The sequence below is a fragment of the Octopus bimaculoides genome, chromosome 9 (assembly GCF_001194135.2).
Source record: "Octopus bimaculoides isolate UCB-OBI-ISO-001 chromosome 9, ASM119413v2, whole genome shotgun sequence".
In the NCBI taxonomy this organism is placed as follows: Eukaryota; Metazoa; Mollusca; class Cephalopoda; order Octopoda; family Octopodidae; genus Octopus; species Octopus bimaculoides.
In genome coordinates this window covers 61552279-61568192 of record NC_068989.1, presented here as the reverse complement: position 1 = coordinate 61568192, position 15914 = coordinate 61552279, and positions in this window count along the sequence as shown.

Genomic DNA, 15914 nt, shown 5'->3' with positions numbered 1-15914 from the left:
ATATATATATATATATATAAATCAAAATAAGCAACAAGGATATCCAAAGGTAATGCAGTACGATCGTGTCAAGCAACTCCATTTAATTGAACACTGTAATCATGGTGTTCTACCCTACCTGATTATTTTATCATTTTATAATAGCCTTTATTTATTTATGAAATGAATCTAATTTTTGTACCACTATAAATTCATACTTAGCTTATATAAAACAATATTGGTATATTCACTACTTAAAATAAACAACTTAGATTATAATTTAAGTAATATATAGTGAACATGTTCTTTTACCTCTGTACACCTTTATTAAATACCAATAAATACCAATTGATCAATCTTCACAGATACCATCTGATAAGTTAGTATCAAAGTATATAATATGTATAAATATTAAGCCATTTCTAGATAATTTGTGGTGAAAGTGTAGTATATACTCAAAAGTATTGAAAAAGAACTTTTACCGTTTTGTTATAATATTCTTCTTAATAATCTTCTGAATAATCCTAAATTTTAATTTTATACAATATGACAATGTCGTTTAAAATGTTTTACTTTAGTACCACATAAGATTTCATCTGTTTCATTATCAATTGTCTACTATTGGCTTGCCCCTTTAATTGTGAGCTAACACCTCGATTTAAGATTTCCTTTACCAAAGCTCATTATACTGATTCAAATAAATCTTGATAGCTTTTTATGATTATACCCGCTATGACTTTTGTTGATTCTCTCAGCCCCCTTCCTAGCAAGTTGAATAGTGATATGGATTCACAGAAACCGTTGTATAATATGCCCTTGGCGTCAACTGAAAAGGAATCATGGAGAAAAATGGCTGTCCCTCCTTTATTTTGGTCTGTGCGATATGCACGGATGATGGTGAAATCTTTTATTTTCACCTCGGCATGCATGTAAGTGTTGTTTAGGTGGTTTTCAGGAAGGATAAAGAAAGGGATGATGTGTGCTGTTTCAGCAAGCCAAATCTCTATGTACGTGATCTTTTATTTTTGAGCAGTGAGTGATGGGTTGATTCCCCGTACATTTACCACGAATGTCGAGGTCAGGGTGTTTGATGTTTGTATTGTTCTAAGTGCTTAGTCTTAGGTGTTATGTTGTTCAGACGTAGCTGTGAGGGTAGTTTTTGTATGGAGCTGTGTGTGTGATGTTCTAGGTGATGATGAGTGTGTGGTCCTTGTGCTTTGCCTATACGGATGCTGATAGCTCCTTGCATCTCCTCGCTTAGTCTGCCTTCATATTTTCTACATAAGTTAGTAAAAAATTACAGGGATGTAAAGAAATAACAGCACTGGTCTTCAAGCATCTAGGGAAGTGGACAAACACAAAGAGACACAAATACTCATAATCGCACATACATATGTATACATGAGGGGCTTCCACACGGTTTCCACTAAATTCACTCACAAGGCAATTGTCAGCCTGGGCTATAATAAAAGATACTTGTCCAAGGCGCCCAACAATGAAATGGAACACGAAACCACACGATTGCGAAACCAATTTAAACATACAGCCTTGACTAATAAATAGTTGTTTCCTCTTATTTTTGACTTATGATTTAACGCCTCAACATACATCTGGTTATGTATTACAAACTATTGAATCACTGCAGCAATCAACCAAAGTTGTCTAACAAGAACCCGCTTTTATGTTTCGGTTTTTTTCTTATAACGCACTATCGCATCCCTCTTTGATTCAAACAATTCACTTTATTTGTATAATGTCTGGGATTACTTGAGTAACAAGTCCTCCTGAGTATATTTTCAGTCAGGCCTCTATAAACACAACGAAGTCCATTATGTTCCATTGTAGAATTTCATAACCGGACTCTATCAATGGATAACAGGAATTAAAGTAGCAGAATAAATAGGAAATAAATAGAATGAATGCGTTTGGCGAGGCAAAGGCTAATTATGTTGATTCGATTACGTTATTATTATTATTGTTGTTGTTATTATTATTATTATTATTATTATTATTATTGTTATTATTATTATTATTATTAATAATAGGCGACGAGCAATCAGGATAGTTAGCACCCCAGGCAAAATGATTTAGCGGCATTTCGTCCGTCTTTACATTCTGAGTTCGATTTCCACCGAGGTCGACTTGCATTTCATTCTTTCAGGGTCGATAAATTATTTACCAGTTGCGTACTGGATTGATCTAATCGACGGCCCCCTCCTCACAAATTTCAGGCCTTGTACCTTTAGTAGAAAGAATTATTATTATTATTATTATTATTATTATTATTATTATTATTATTATTATTATTATTATTATTATTATTATTATTATTATTATTATTATTATTATTAAGAGCTGGCAGAATTGTTAGCACGCTGGACGAAATACTTAGCGGTATTTCGCCCGTCGCTGCGTTCTGAGTTCAAACACCGCCGACGTACACTTTGTCATTCATCCTTTCGGGGTCGATAAAATAAGCACCAATTTCACACTGGGGTCGATGTAATCGACTATCCCCCTCCCCCAAATTTCATGCCTTGTGCAGAAAAGATTTTTTTTTTTTGTTTATTATTAAGAAGGCGGTGAGCTTGCAGAATCGTTAGTATGAAGGGCAAAATGCTTAGCGGCGTCTGTCTTCATCTTCTGAGTTCAAATTCGCTGAGGTCAACTTTGCCTTTCATCATTTTGGGGTCAATAAGATAAGTACCAGTTGAGTAATAGGTCGGTGTAATCGACTATCTTTCTCCTCAATTTCAGGTCCGGTGCCTATAGTACCGGGAAATTAGCATCATTATTATTAAGGCGTTATGGTGGCAGAATCATTAGCGCGTCGACAAAATGCTTATCGGTAATCCTTCGGGGTCTTTACGCTCTCACTTCAAATTCCACCGAGGTTGACTTTGCCTTCAGCTATCGAGGTCGATAAAATAAAGTACATGTTCTGGATACGATGAAATCGACTTACCCTTTCTCTCAAAATTGCTGACCTGATAACAAAATTTAAAAAAAAAATCTGTTATTAATACTATTTCGTTCCAACGCTGATCGTGGTCGAAAAAGTATGGTTCCAACCTGAACGTGGCCGAAAAAGGTGTGACATAACAGAACAACTACGTAGCAAATTCTGTTTTAGTGGTATATATTTTGTAGTAGCTGTTTGGAAGTTAGTTCAACTACAAAGTAGTAATGTATATTCACCGGAATATATGCAATGTAGGCCATGAATATAATCAAACTTATCAAAAGTACCAGAGAAAAGATATGGTGAATTCCTCACGGCTCCATCAGAAAACTGGCTGCCCCTGCAAATATGAGCCGAACATTGATGTATCATGTGCTGAAGGAGGATTTCAAGACCCACCTCTTCAAGATGATCTGTCGTCATGAGCTCAGGCAAGTTTATAAGACCATGAGACTGGAGAGAAATATGTGCTCAAATATATGTATACATGTGTATGTCTGTGTGTGTATAAATATTTATGTATATGTACGCGCGCGCACGCACCCACACGCACACACATACACACACACACAAACATGCACACATATACGACTTATCTCATTCAGTTTCCGTCTATCAAATCTATTTACAAACGTTTGGTCGATCCGAAGTCATATTTGAAAACACTACCAATGTTTCAGGCAGAGTGACTGATTCCAGGACCATGTGTCTTTTTACGACGCAACCACGCCTGCGATGTATATGTATGTATGTATGTATGTATGTATGTGTGTGTGTGAGTTTGTGCGTGCGTGCGTGCGTGTGTATGTGTGTCTGTGGGTTTCTTTTTCTGTTTATTTTGCCCCCACCACTACCACCGCCACCATCACCTGACACCGGGTGTTTCTCCGCTTACGTCAACGTAGTGTAGAGTTTCGGAAAAGAAGATCGATAGAATGGAGTACCAGGCTATAAAATATACTGGGGTTGATTTGTTCAAGTAAAACAGTAAAGGCGTTGCCTTAGCATATAACCGCACTCCGATGACTGAAAGGAATAAAAGGTAAAAGATAACGTTGAGAAAATGTAACGAGAGAGTAAGAACAAAGAAGACAAAACAAAAATGCGTTTCAGGTGGATTGGAATCAAAACAGAGGAATTATAACCAAACACAGTGTTCAAGTTCTCTCTGTGCAACATGCAATTTTCTGTCCTAAACCTTCTATTGATTTTAAAATTTATCTATAAACATTAGACATAAACGGCATATTGCAGTATAGAATTTTTAAAATATCCTGTTTATATTATCATTGGAAATGCACGTACAGATTTACATATACGTTTGTGTATATGTGCCTGTGCACACACACACACACACACAAACACACACACACACACAAACACACACATATCTTTGATATACTCATATGTATTCATATACAGTATTAATGTATGTGTGTGGGTGTACATTTATAAATGTATACATATACACTCCTATGTATACTCTTAAAAATTGTGTGTATATATGTATATAAGGCATGTGTGTGTATTGTATGTGCATGTGTGTGTGTGTGTGCGGGCGTGCCTCTATCAGTGTGTTTGTGTGTGTTTCTGTGTCTGTATGTCTGTGTGTGTGTTTTGTGTGTGCCTGTATGTACATACAAGCCTGCGTATCAATAATTCTTGCCTGCGCAGATATTCTGGATTTTGCGTAATATTAGTAGCAATCTTAAACAAATTCTATCTCGATGAATCCATTGTGTGCATTAAGTTAAGTTTCTGAAAATAGAAAGTACAAATAGAAAGATAATTTCTACAGAAAATATAAATGAAACTCTGTCTCCAAATCAAGAAAACTAATTCTACATTTAAAAGAAACAAAGTAATCTATCTCTTGTTTGTCTTATTTTTTCTTTTATTCCTTATCGAATAAATTCTCAAATATCTTTTTGATATGCTTCACTCAGCCATTTTAACTAAATTAAAGTAATTTTCCATTTCTTACAAAGTTTCTATTACTGGTGTTACGAAAATAAAGAAAAATCTATATGGAATATAGAAGATGAAACCTTCGTTTTGGTTAGAATCCTAACTCAGAATTTATTTCTAACAAAATTTTTGGAAAATATATCGGATTAGCTTTATACGTTTTTGTATTAAAAGCTATTGTTGACAAAATAAGAATATGCATTATGGCGCTGTGTGCAGCAACCAAGACCAAATATGGCGTTTCAGAGAGAAGCGGATACGCCTTTCGTCTGGAAGGTGTGACATAACAGAACAACTACGTAGCAAACACTGTTTTAGTGGTATATATTTCATAGTAGTTGTTTGGAAGTTAGCTCAACTACAAAGTAGTAAATGTATATTCACCGGAATATATGCAATGTAGGCTATGAATATAATAATCATTGTTGATCGAGTGATCTAAGTAGCTATTCCAGGTAGCTTTGGGGCAAATACTCTTTTTTTCTTTTTTTCTAACTCAGTATTTTGAATAGCTACAATTTACAGGGCCCAACAAAATGGTCACTCTCAGAACCTTGTAGTATACTAAGTTCTGTTCACTAATGATTCTCTTGCTGTGTTATTTATGTTTACTGCAGGAATCTTCACTACGGAATTTGGAAAACTTGAGTGGTAGACCATTGAACATCGATACAAGCGAACCGTCCTTTCATGCTGAGATCACGGCAATATAATTGTAATGGACGTGTCTGAATCAGAGGTGGTCAAGGTGATTCCCGTTGTGTGATGGATGTTATGGACATATTCTCTAACTTTAGATTCTGGATGGTCCGGGTGATGATGGATTTGAGTTCCTTTGACCCGAGTTGAATGTTCTTCTGTTTAGGAGGACTACATCGTTTCGTTCACCTATTTTCTATACTATATATTTCTTTTATCACTTTTCAAGCCCTTTCTTCTTCCCATCTATTTAGGTAATCCAAAACCCAAGAAGGGAGGTTTCTGATAAGAACAACTCATTGCATAATTTTCTGAGGAAACATTTTCCACTGATGTGGGGCTTCTCAAAAAATCTTTTGGATTAAGGACCCCGAAAAAAGATCAACCCAAGCTAAAAGTAAGTGACTGACTTTTCTTTTGTTTCCTTCTCTCCTAATGAAATCGCCATTCTAAGAATAGGTTGTATGAATGCTCGTGGCCTGGGGAGGGTCACCTGCTCAACGACCTCAGGTAAATTTGTCTGGATGCAGTAGTCATTAGTGAAATTAAGATTTCTGAAACACAATCGCTTGCTCTTCTTCTGCACGACTACGCGGTTTATACCTCCTCTGGTCGATCTGGATTAAATGATGTCGCGGTCCTTTTTCGGAAAGGCCTTGACTTGAAGTTGAATACGGTTTTTCTCGATCCACTTGGTAGGATGGTTTTCTTGGGCGTAAGTAGCAAAGAAGGCAATGTAGGAACTTTCAGAATAATGACAATCTATGTCCCAGCATAGCTGGACGGCCAGATTTCTTTAGACATCAACAGACTTTCATGGGGATATCTCGCCCATTAGTGTTAGCAGGTGATTGGAATGGGATCTTAGATGCAAGGAAAGAGTTTGTAGGAGCAGCGGATAGAAGAGTGAGGTGCATAAACCTCGTGAACTTCCTCAGGTATTTCCAACAGTATGAGAATATTCGCCACGCTTCGATCACTCAAATACACCAGTGTTGACTTAGTCAAATCGCAGTGGGTCATCCAGGTCATACTTAGATAGGGCTTTTATTAGGCTAGCGGATAAGGAAAGTATAAGTTGCCCACATTTTCAGATCTTTAGCTATTTAGATTACAAATTCGGGACTTTTACAGTCTACTTAGGAAAAATAACTAGACTAGGACCTGGTTACTAGAAGATGAACGCGTCCGTCATGGCACGGAAAGATTTCAGAGAACGGATTTAGTAGACTACTTAAACAGGAATAGACGGGAGCCCACAGCAACAAGTGGTGGGTCTCCTGACAAAGGAAAATCAGAGAGGTGTCAGTTACTTTCAGCAAAGAGATTGCTTTAGAAAACAACAGAATAGAAAAGAAACTAGTTAGTAACTTAGAAGAGGCACATAAAAGTGGGATTGCAAAAGACGTGCCAGAGGCAAGAATGGCACTCGACCATTTCTTCGACGTAAAACATGAAGGCTGTATTGTTCGAGCTAGGGTGTGGGCCTTGACACACGAAGGCTCTAATGCTGCTGGTTGGGCCCAGGTAGCAGAGGCACAACAAAGAAACAAATCTAGGATTCGTTCTGTGACGGACCGCTGTGGCCAGGGGCAGTCCGATTCCAGACAGATCAGCGCAGTATTTCGGCAGCATTTCGCCGACCTCTTTTCGAGGAGTAGCATTCTTGACACAGCGCTCTTTGAGGCTTATGTCGAGGCTATGCCGCGCCTATCGGATAAGGATATCGAGTGCTGCGATAAGCAAATTTTATTGGAGGAAATGGAAGACGTACTGGGCTGCTGCTTGGGGCGCAAATAACTAGGATTGGATGGTCTGACCTATGAACTGTATGCTCACATGTCAACTTGTTTGCACTGATTTTAGCAGCTGTCTATGGCTCATGGCAACAGACAGGAAGCATTCCCAGTCATGTGAGTCGGGGAGTGGTGATACTGCTGAGAAAGGTTCCGAACAAAGAGGTTGTGATTGAAAACTTCAGGCCCATAACTCTACTCAACACCGCGTTAAAATTTTAGCTAAGGTGCCCGCCAAGAGGCTAACGCTTGTTGTCGGTAGTATAGTTGGGGATGCACAAACCTGTACCATCCCCGGTAGATCTATCCATAACAATCTCCACCTCATGCGATACATCGTAGAACGTGCTTTCGAGGGACACTGCTCAATGTGGACCAGTCCAAATTTTTTGACAGGTTTGACCATCGCTATCTGGTGTCTGTCCTAAAAGCAATATCCGTCGCTTGACGGAGGATCCGGTGAAAGTGCTTGGAGTCTAGTTAGGACCAGATCTCCAGGAAGATAGGAAGTGGGAAGAGTTCATGACTAGAGTGGTCATGCTCAAGTCTACTGTCAGCAATTAGAGTGTTTGAACCAAGCTTTGAAGAAAAAAAAACCCGGTTTAGTGAATCGAAAAGGAGTGATGTTTCATCAGAACAATGCGCGACCGCACACTGCAAAGATCACATCACATAATCAGAGAAAGTATACTGATGATAAAATTTCAATTAAATACAACATTTGATCACTTGTTTTCTTTATTACAAATTCGGACAGAACTTATGGGATGACCTGATATAAGGAATACAATATATGACTGTTATATCTATGAGACTGAGCGATCACGTAAAGACTTTCTCGTGGACGTGGTCTTATATTTATCATGATTTAATGTACTGCATGTAGTATCTTGTTTTCATAATTGGAAGGAAAATATCTGATAAAATATGGGAACAGAACAGAAAAATAGAGAAAGAGAGAGAGGGGGTGAAGGGTGTAAGATAGGAGAAAGAGGAAGAGAGGGAGCGATTGAGGAAGGGGAAATGCTTCAATATCGAAATTAGTGACAATATAGAAGGCAGACATCATGACAAATTAAAACGTATATTGGTATTGAATGAATGGCAAGCTAGACAATAGAGTCAATAGAAATTAACAGAAAGCTCCATTTACTATTATTCAAATTACACTCTTTACGTTTTCTATAAAGTAACTTTGAAAATAGAAATTATTATCATATTTTTTTTCTCCGATTTTTCATTGATTCATAATCACACAAGAATATAACTGATTAATATAATACAACTTGTGCTAAAATATGTGTCGCTTTTTATACGTCTAAATCAGTCTGTAATACATTTTGTTCTAATATGAATATTTGACGAAAGAGCTATTTGCATGACGTCACAGCACCAGCAGCATTCATACACCAAATAACTCATACATCATTTGATTTTAAGTTTGACACGAAAATTAATTTAATTTATGCCATTAGCGCTTTCTAACTTTGTGCTTCCTGACACGCTATGAACTCTAAACTCAGACACATTTAAACAGAAGTTGTCGCAATCAGAAGCAAGTTATTTCACGGTCAACGGTGCACGACATGTTGAGAAATCTTAAAGTGCATTCTAGTAATAATTTTACCATTTCTATGGAGTCAATATCTTCAAGCGCTATTACAGCTTTTGAAAAAAAGTCAAGATTTGCCATTTGATAATCAAGATGTCTTTATCTGGCCACTTTACGACCCAATCAGCTTCATGTAATCTTTTCTTATTAATAACACCTAATATTTCATTGCTGGAATAATAATGGAAACATTGTGTATGTAAACCCTTACTTCTCACACTATATGATTCTATCAAGTTAACTCGCACTAAATTTAGCTTTCTGAATGGCTAGAGCGGCAATTCAATATTTTTACATCAGAAAATTGTGAAGCGATAATAATACTCGTTTAGTTATAGTGAATATAATAGATTCTCACAATATCTATCGCTTTTCTATTTCAGTCTCTCTATATATACGTCTACATATGGCTAGGTGAGATTGTGACGTGGTGCGGTGTGTGTGAGAGAGGGTGTGTGAGTGTATGCAACTAATAGATAATGATTGAACGGCATCAGCTTTATTCCTTTGTCTCAGACGAATTTCAGAAAGACGTGTGTAAAAATCACATGGCTTTGTTCTGTATGTATAGACACACACACGCATAGGCACACGCACTCTCACATACACAGATATATAGATAGATACATACACACACACACACACACACATATATATATATATATATATATATATATATATATATATATATATATATATATATATATATATATATATATATATATATATATATATATATATATATATATATACATATATACGTACGTACATAGATACATAGAGACATACATACATGCATGCATACATAAATACATACATATAATAAGTCGCACGACTCTACTGCAACGTATTATCAGATAAAAGAATGAGCATATACGAGCAGAATAATATGCATGGATATGTTAGTAGAAAGCTCCGAGATGATAGTAACATTGATCTTCAAAGCAGTCTATCATGGGCCAATAACCGGAATACTACCACCTACTTTGAAGAGCATGCATTTGCTATGCAAGAACAGCAAATATCAACCAAATACCTGATGCCCGAAAGGAATAGATATTCAGGAAAAGCAGTAATATGACAACCGATGCAGATATTGTGAAGTTAACACCGAAGTTATCAGTCACATGGTAAAAAGTTGTCCAAGAACGTCATCACGCTATTATCTACCGATGAGACATGATGTTGTTGCTAGGACACTCTATGATGAAATCCGTCTGAAGGATGCCTCCGAGTACAAAGAAATAAGAAACAACAGTAGGAGTACTGGTGGAATGCCCCAGGGAAGACCCCAATAAAATATAATCACAACAGACCTGATATAATGATTTGAGATAGAGAAGACAATACTGTGTACAATTGTGGAAATTAGCTTCTCAGCGGATGTTAGCATTACGCTGAAGATCAGTGAAATAGAAAACACCTATGCTGAACTATTGAGAAAACTGCAGTTACTCTATCCAGATTACAAGGTCAGGTTAGCACCTGTAATTATTGGGGCCCAGGGAAATGTAACACACTGCTTAAATACCAATCTTGAGAAATTAAGCTTCTCAAAACCAGAATCAGAAAGTAGAATGCTAATTCGAACACTACAGATCCAATCCATCACTGGAACTGTGAAAATCTGTAAAACGTTTCAGAAGTTTATCATTTAAGTATATATGAGCATGTCTAGATACGCAACTATATGCATGAAAATACATAAAGCAAAATATATAAATCTGCACATATGCATACAGTCATGCGTACGTACATATGTTACGACAATTCACCCAACACACCAACTCAACCACATGTTACACATACCGGGAACTCTCGTAACTCAAAAAAGTTGTGTTGCTTTGTTAGCGACCGGCTTCAAATCTTTCAGGAAAAACTTAAGTAAAACTCAAAGAAAAATCATACATACATACATACATACATACAACTTAGCGGTTCTGCAAAATACCGATATGATATTACCAGGCTTAAAAAATAGCACTGGGATCGATTCATTCGGCTACAATTCTTCAAGGTGGTCCCCAGCATCGATGCAGCCTAATGTTTGAAACAAGTCAAAAAAGCAAACGTATATATACATATAAGAATAACGCACGTACGGCAAATACTTCAACACTTGCCTCATTACAGTACTATGACAGGATTTCTTGTTCTCTTTAATATTTCACTGTTTTAATGCTGCATGTTTGCTTTGACATATCTTTCTTTCACTGTTACAGTCTTCCTTCTCTTCCTCTGTAAATGTAACTCATGTTTCCCTTGTGTATATAAAGGAAGGGACCAGCTATTAAAATCAGAAATGGGCCATTAATGGGAGAGGCATTATATCATAGATGCAGGCAAATGGCGAACTTTGGTGATCTTACCTTGTTAAAGGCACCGAAGTGTATGTTATTAGAATATTAGAATTGATGTTGAGAGAATAATTGGTAGTGAATGGTTGGATCATGTAATGGACATATATACGCACACAGACATAGAGAGAGACAGACAAACAAAGAGAGACAGAGAGACAGAGGGGGCATTGTAATGTCACTTAGATGGTGGAAGTAGTATTGGAGGAGATAATGTCGCTGGAGGTAGTTTATGCGGTGTCGATGGTACAGGTAGCGACGGAAGTTAGAAAACTTTTATCACTGGAATAAAGACAATGACAATTTAGGAGAGAAATATATTTAATCAGTAAGAATATATATACTTTTTTGATGAAGTTTAGAATATTATTACGGTTATTAAATAGCTATTTGATGAGCTGCTTTTTAAGTTCATAATGATTAAACTGATAGTGGTATTAGTTCTCTTACATTTTTATTAGCCTTCAACATTTACATTAACATACATACAATAGTTAAATAAACTGAACAACATTCAAGATATATCGAATGGAGTAACTTCAAGGTTTCCTGTATAAAAATAGTATAAAGTTCATAAGTATTCAGAACAAATTAGGTCGAAAGATTAAGGACGCCTTATTCCAATAGAGACTGACAATGCTCCGCATACCGTATGGTTCTAGGCAGAACAAGTAGAAAAAGAGAACACACCAATCCTGAAAGTGTGAGATAGTTCTGCCTAGGAAATAAAATTCCCAGATTCTATAAATGAAGTTTCTAGAAACTTCGACCAGAGTATTTGGTAGGAAAAATCCAGTTCTCTTGATTATACAATAGACAATCTCATTAGCCGAAAGGTGTTCATTTAGCCGTTAATGCACATAATGGTTACAAGATTAAATTTTTATAACTGTCTTTGGCGCTTATAGTATGCAGCAGACCGTTTTGTGAAAACATTTCTTGAAAGCATTTGTTCAGGACTCTGCTAAAACGGTGAAACAAAGGAAAAGTATGTGTAACTGCTGGGAATTATGAGATAATGTATCATTGTGCTTATTACATCAGTAAGAATATGTAATATATTGTCAGGGAAGTTTATACGGAAGAACTAACATATCGAGGTAAAGGGATGGAACTATCTGTTATATTCTTCATTGTGAAATATTGAAGGACGTAATATAGAGGCAGACGTATGTCAGTATGTTAGCGGGAATATTATTTTAGGAAGTAAGTGAGGTAGTAGAATAAATACTTCGAAGATGTATGGACTAGAGGTTAGAGTGTTCCGTCTCAAGTTCAAAGAATCATATGATAGAGAGAAAGAAAGCAACTTATATCACGTTTCTCTAGTTATACTCAGCAGCAATCCAAGTCTCCTTTATTGGAATTTCAATATCAACAACAGGGTATATTTGTATGTATGTATGTATGTATGTATGTATGTATGTATGTATGTATGTATGCATGTGCAGAGTTGTAAGTTTTATGTACGTATTCTCATGCATATAGTTGCATATCTAAACATGCTCGTATATATTTAAATGATAAACTTCTGGAAAGTCTTACAAATTTTTAAAGTTTCAGTGATGGATTTGATTTTAGTCTTCGAATCAGCTTTCTCCTTTCTGGTTTTGAGAAGCCTAATTTCTCAAGATTGGTATTTAAGCAGCGTTTTACATATCCCAGGGCCCCAATAATTACAGGTATAGACCTGAACTTGTAATCTGGTTAGAGTAACTGCAGATTTCTCAATAGGTCAGCATAGGTGTTCTCTTTTTCACTGATCATCAGCTGTGTTAACATCTGCTGGGCAGCTTATTTTCACCACTGTGCAGTTTCTCTTCTTCATCCCAAATCGTTATATCAGGTCTGTTGTTATTACATTTTATTGAGGTATTGAGGCCTTCACTGATACATCCCACCAGTGTTCTTTTTATTATGAGTAGCTATGGCTTCTGCCATATTGTAGGTTCTTATTTCTTTTCCCTCAGGTTTATCCTTCCGACGAATTTCATTATAGAGTGGTCTAACTCTATAATGTCACATCGGTAGATAATACCGTGATGACATTTTCGGACAACTGCTTATAATGTGGGTGATATCTTCAGCGTGAACTCCACAAAGACTGCATCGGTTCTCACACTTTACTGATTTACCTGCATCTCTATCCCTTTTGTGCATCAGGTACTTGGTTGATATTTCCTGTTCCTGGATTGCAAACGCAGACCCTTCAAAGTGGGAGACAGTAATCCGGCTATTGTTCCATGATAAACTGCTTTGATGATCGATGTTACTATCATCACGGAGCTTTCTAGTAACATACCCATGTATAGTCTTTTGCTCATATAGGCTCACTCTTTCATCTGATGATACGTTGCAGTAGAGTCGTGCGACTTCTTTGGGCGTGTATTCTAAGTTATCAGACAAAGAGTATTGCTCAAGGAGCTACATTCCAAGTTTTACGATGTTATCAGCCTCATGTATGCAAACTTGGTCATGTATGTATGCATGTATGTATGTATGTAAGTATATATATATATGTATGCGCATTTACACATACTTACATACACACACGTAAATATATATATATATATATATATATATATATATGTATGTATGTGTATGTCTTTATATAAATGTGAAACAGCGTACGTTTATGATAAGTAGATAAATGCAAATAACGCATTCTTTCTGACTATTATATATACACCGTATATATATATAAATGTATCTCGTGTTTGAATGTATATTATAAATTCACTGCATGCACATATGTACTCTATAAAACATTGTCAAACACAGGATAGATACTAGTTTTAGCATTTGCTTTAGTAATATACATCTATAGTAATAAATGCTTACAAGTTTAAATCGAAAATTGTAGAACATCTGGACGTTATTAGTTTTGGTCTAAACAGAAAGGTGAAGTTGATATTAGTTTCATATTTGAGATGTACGCGATAGCATATAAGTTATTATAAGAATGCTTGAAATACTAATATTAATAGAAAAACTTGTGTCGAAATTCCGTTCTCTATTTTCCGACATTATATCTTCTAACCCGTTCGTATGAAGATCGATATGTAAGGTGAAAAGTTATCCAAAGTTAGAGCAGTTAACGTCAATGTTTTCAGCTAAACGGAAATATCATGTATAACCGAGCATATCATAAATATAAAGCTGTTCTACATGTCATTAACTTCAAACTATATGCAGTTTTGTCTAATGTATAATGCTGATATGGGATATGCTATTGAATGTCACTGTTCATTACCTCACTGTTCAGTGTTCGATTCCGAATCGAATATACAACGTATCATTTAGGACCTCGATATCTCCTATACAACATCAATTGTGTGCTTGATCAAAAATATTCAATGAACGATCGAAGTCAAGTTCACCGGATAATCAATCTGTAAGATAAGTTGTTATTGTTAAAGTTCTCCACCCAATGAAATCCTTATCGAAAACTTCGTTTCTGGATTGCACTTTTCCAATATCTATTGATTTCCGTTGGGCTATTTACGTAGTACATTAATTTAACCCCACTGATTTGGTGTGCATAAAATCGACGTCAACGGCAGACTATAAAGAAAGCGTTAGCATTAACTGTGTATGGTATAAATAATACATGATCATTTTTCTTTTATATGTACTGTCCATATAAACACAGAAAGAGAGAGGAGGGGCTATAAGGAAAAGGAAGCAGGCAGACAGAACACCAGAGTGGCAGTGAGAGATAGAGACAGAGGTTGAGGGAGGAAGTACAGAGTGATAGTCCTTTGCAGTTTCGTCAATAGTGGCTCATAACTCACTGACAAGCAGATAGTCGTTATATGAATTTACGAGCACTTCGTATTTCTAAATGAAGCAATATTTTGACTATTCTCTCCTGTTCATTATTAACGAACGTTATGTTGTATCTTATCTTCTATTTACTTTATATTTCGTATGTGATTGATTGCAGGTGTGAGTATAGGTGTAGTCACACATATATACAATAAACTTCAACGAAATGTCTGTCAGCTATGTTTCATTTACAAGAAGTTATTCAAGCCAAAGCTATTGTAAAAAGGGCTTTGTAGTGAAATCAGAGCGTATTATTGCATAGTGAACCATTTGACTACACATTCGTGCCTGCAAAAGCAGCCGCTTAAACTGTGACAAATACTAAATTTTCTCATAGTGTCTCATTAAATATATTTGACAATGTATCCGTCTCACCTTAAGAAAGTAAACTTTGATCTGAGAGAGATTTGTCTGCTACATTTAATTTTTTGGGCACTCCAGTAGAGACACCTTTATTAACATATAAAAGTCGGTATTGGTTGTGACAATAGTCCATAGGATTACATGCCTATCGCCACTCAGCGGCCAGATTATTACATATTATTGAAAATCTTGTTTCTACTTGCCATCTTCCTATATAAATTATATAGAAAGATTATGGTCAGTGTTGATGGTCGATACAAAGTACATTTTTTCCAGACAATGAATAAGATAGATCTCTCCTACAGATAATGTATAAACAACTCTCTACATGAGTTATTATTTACGTTATA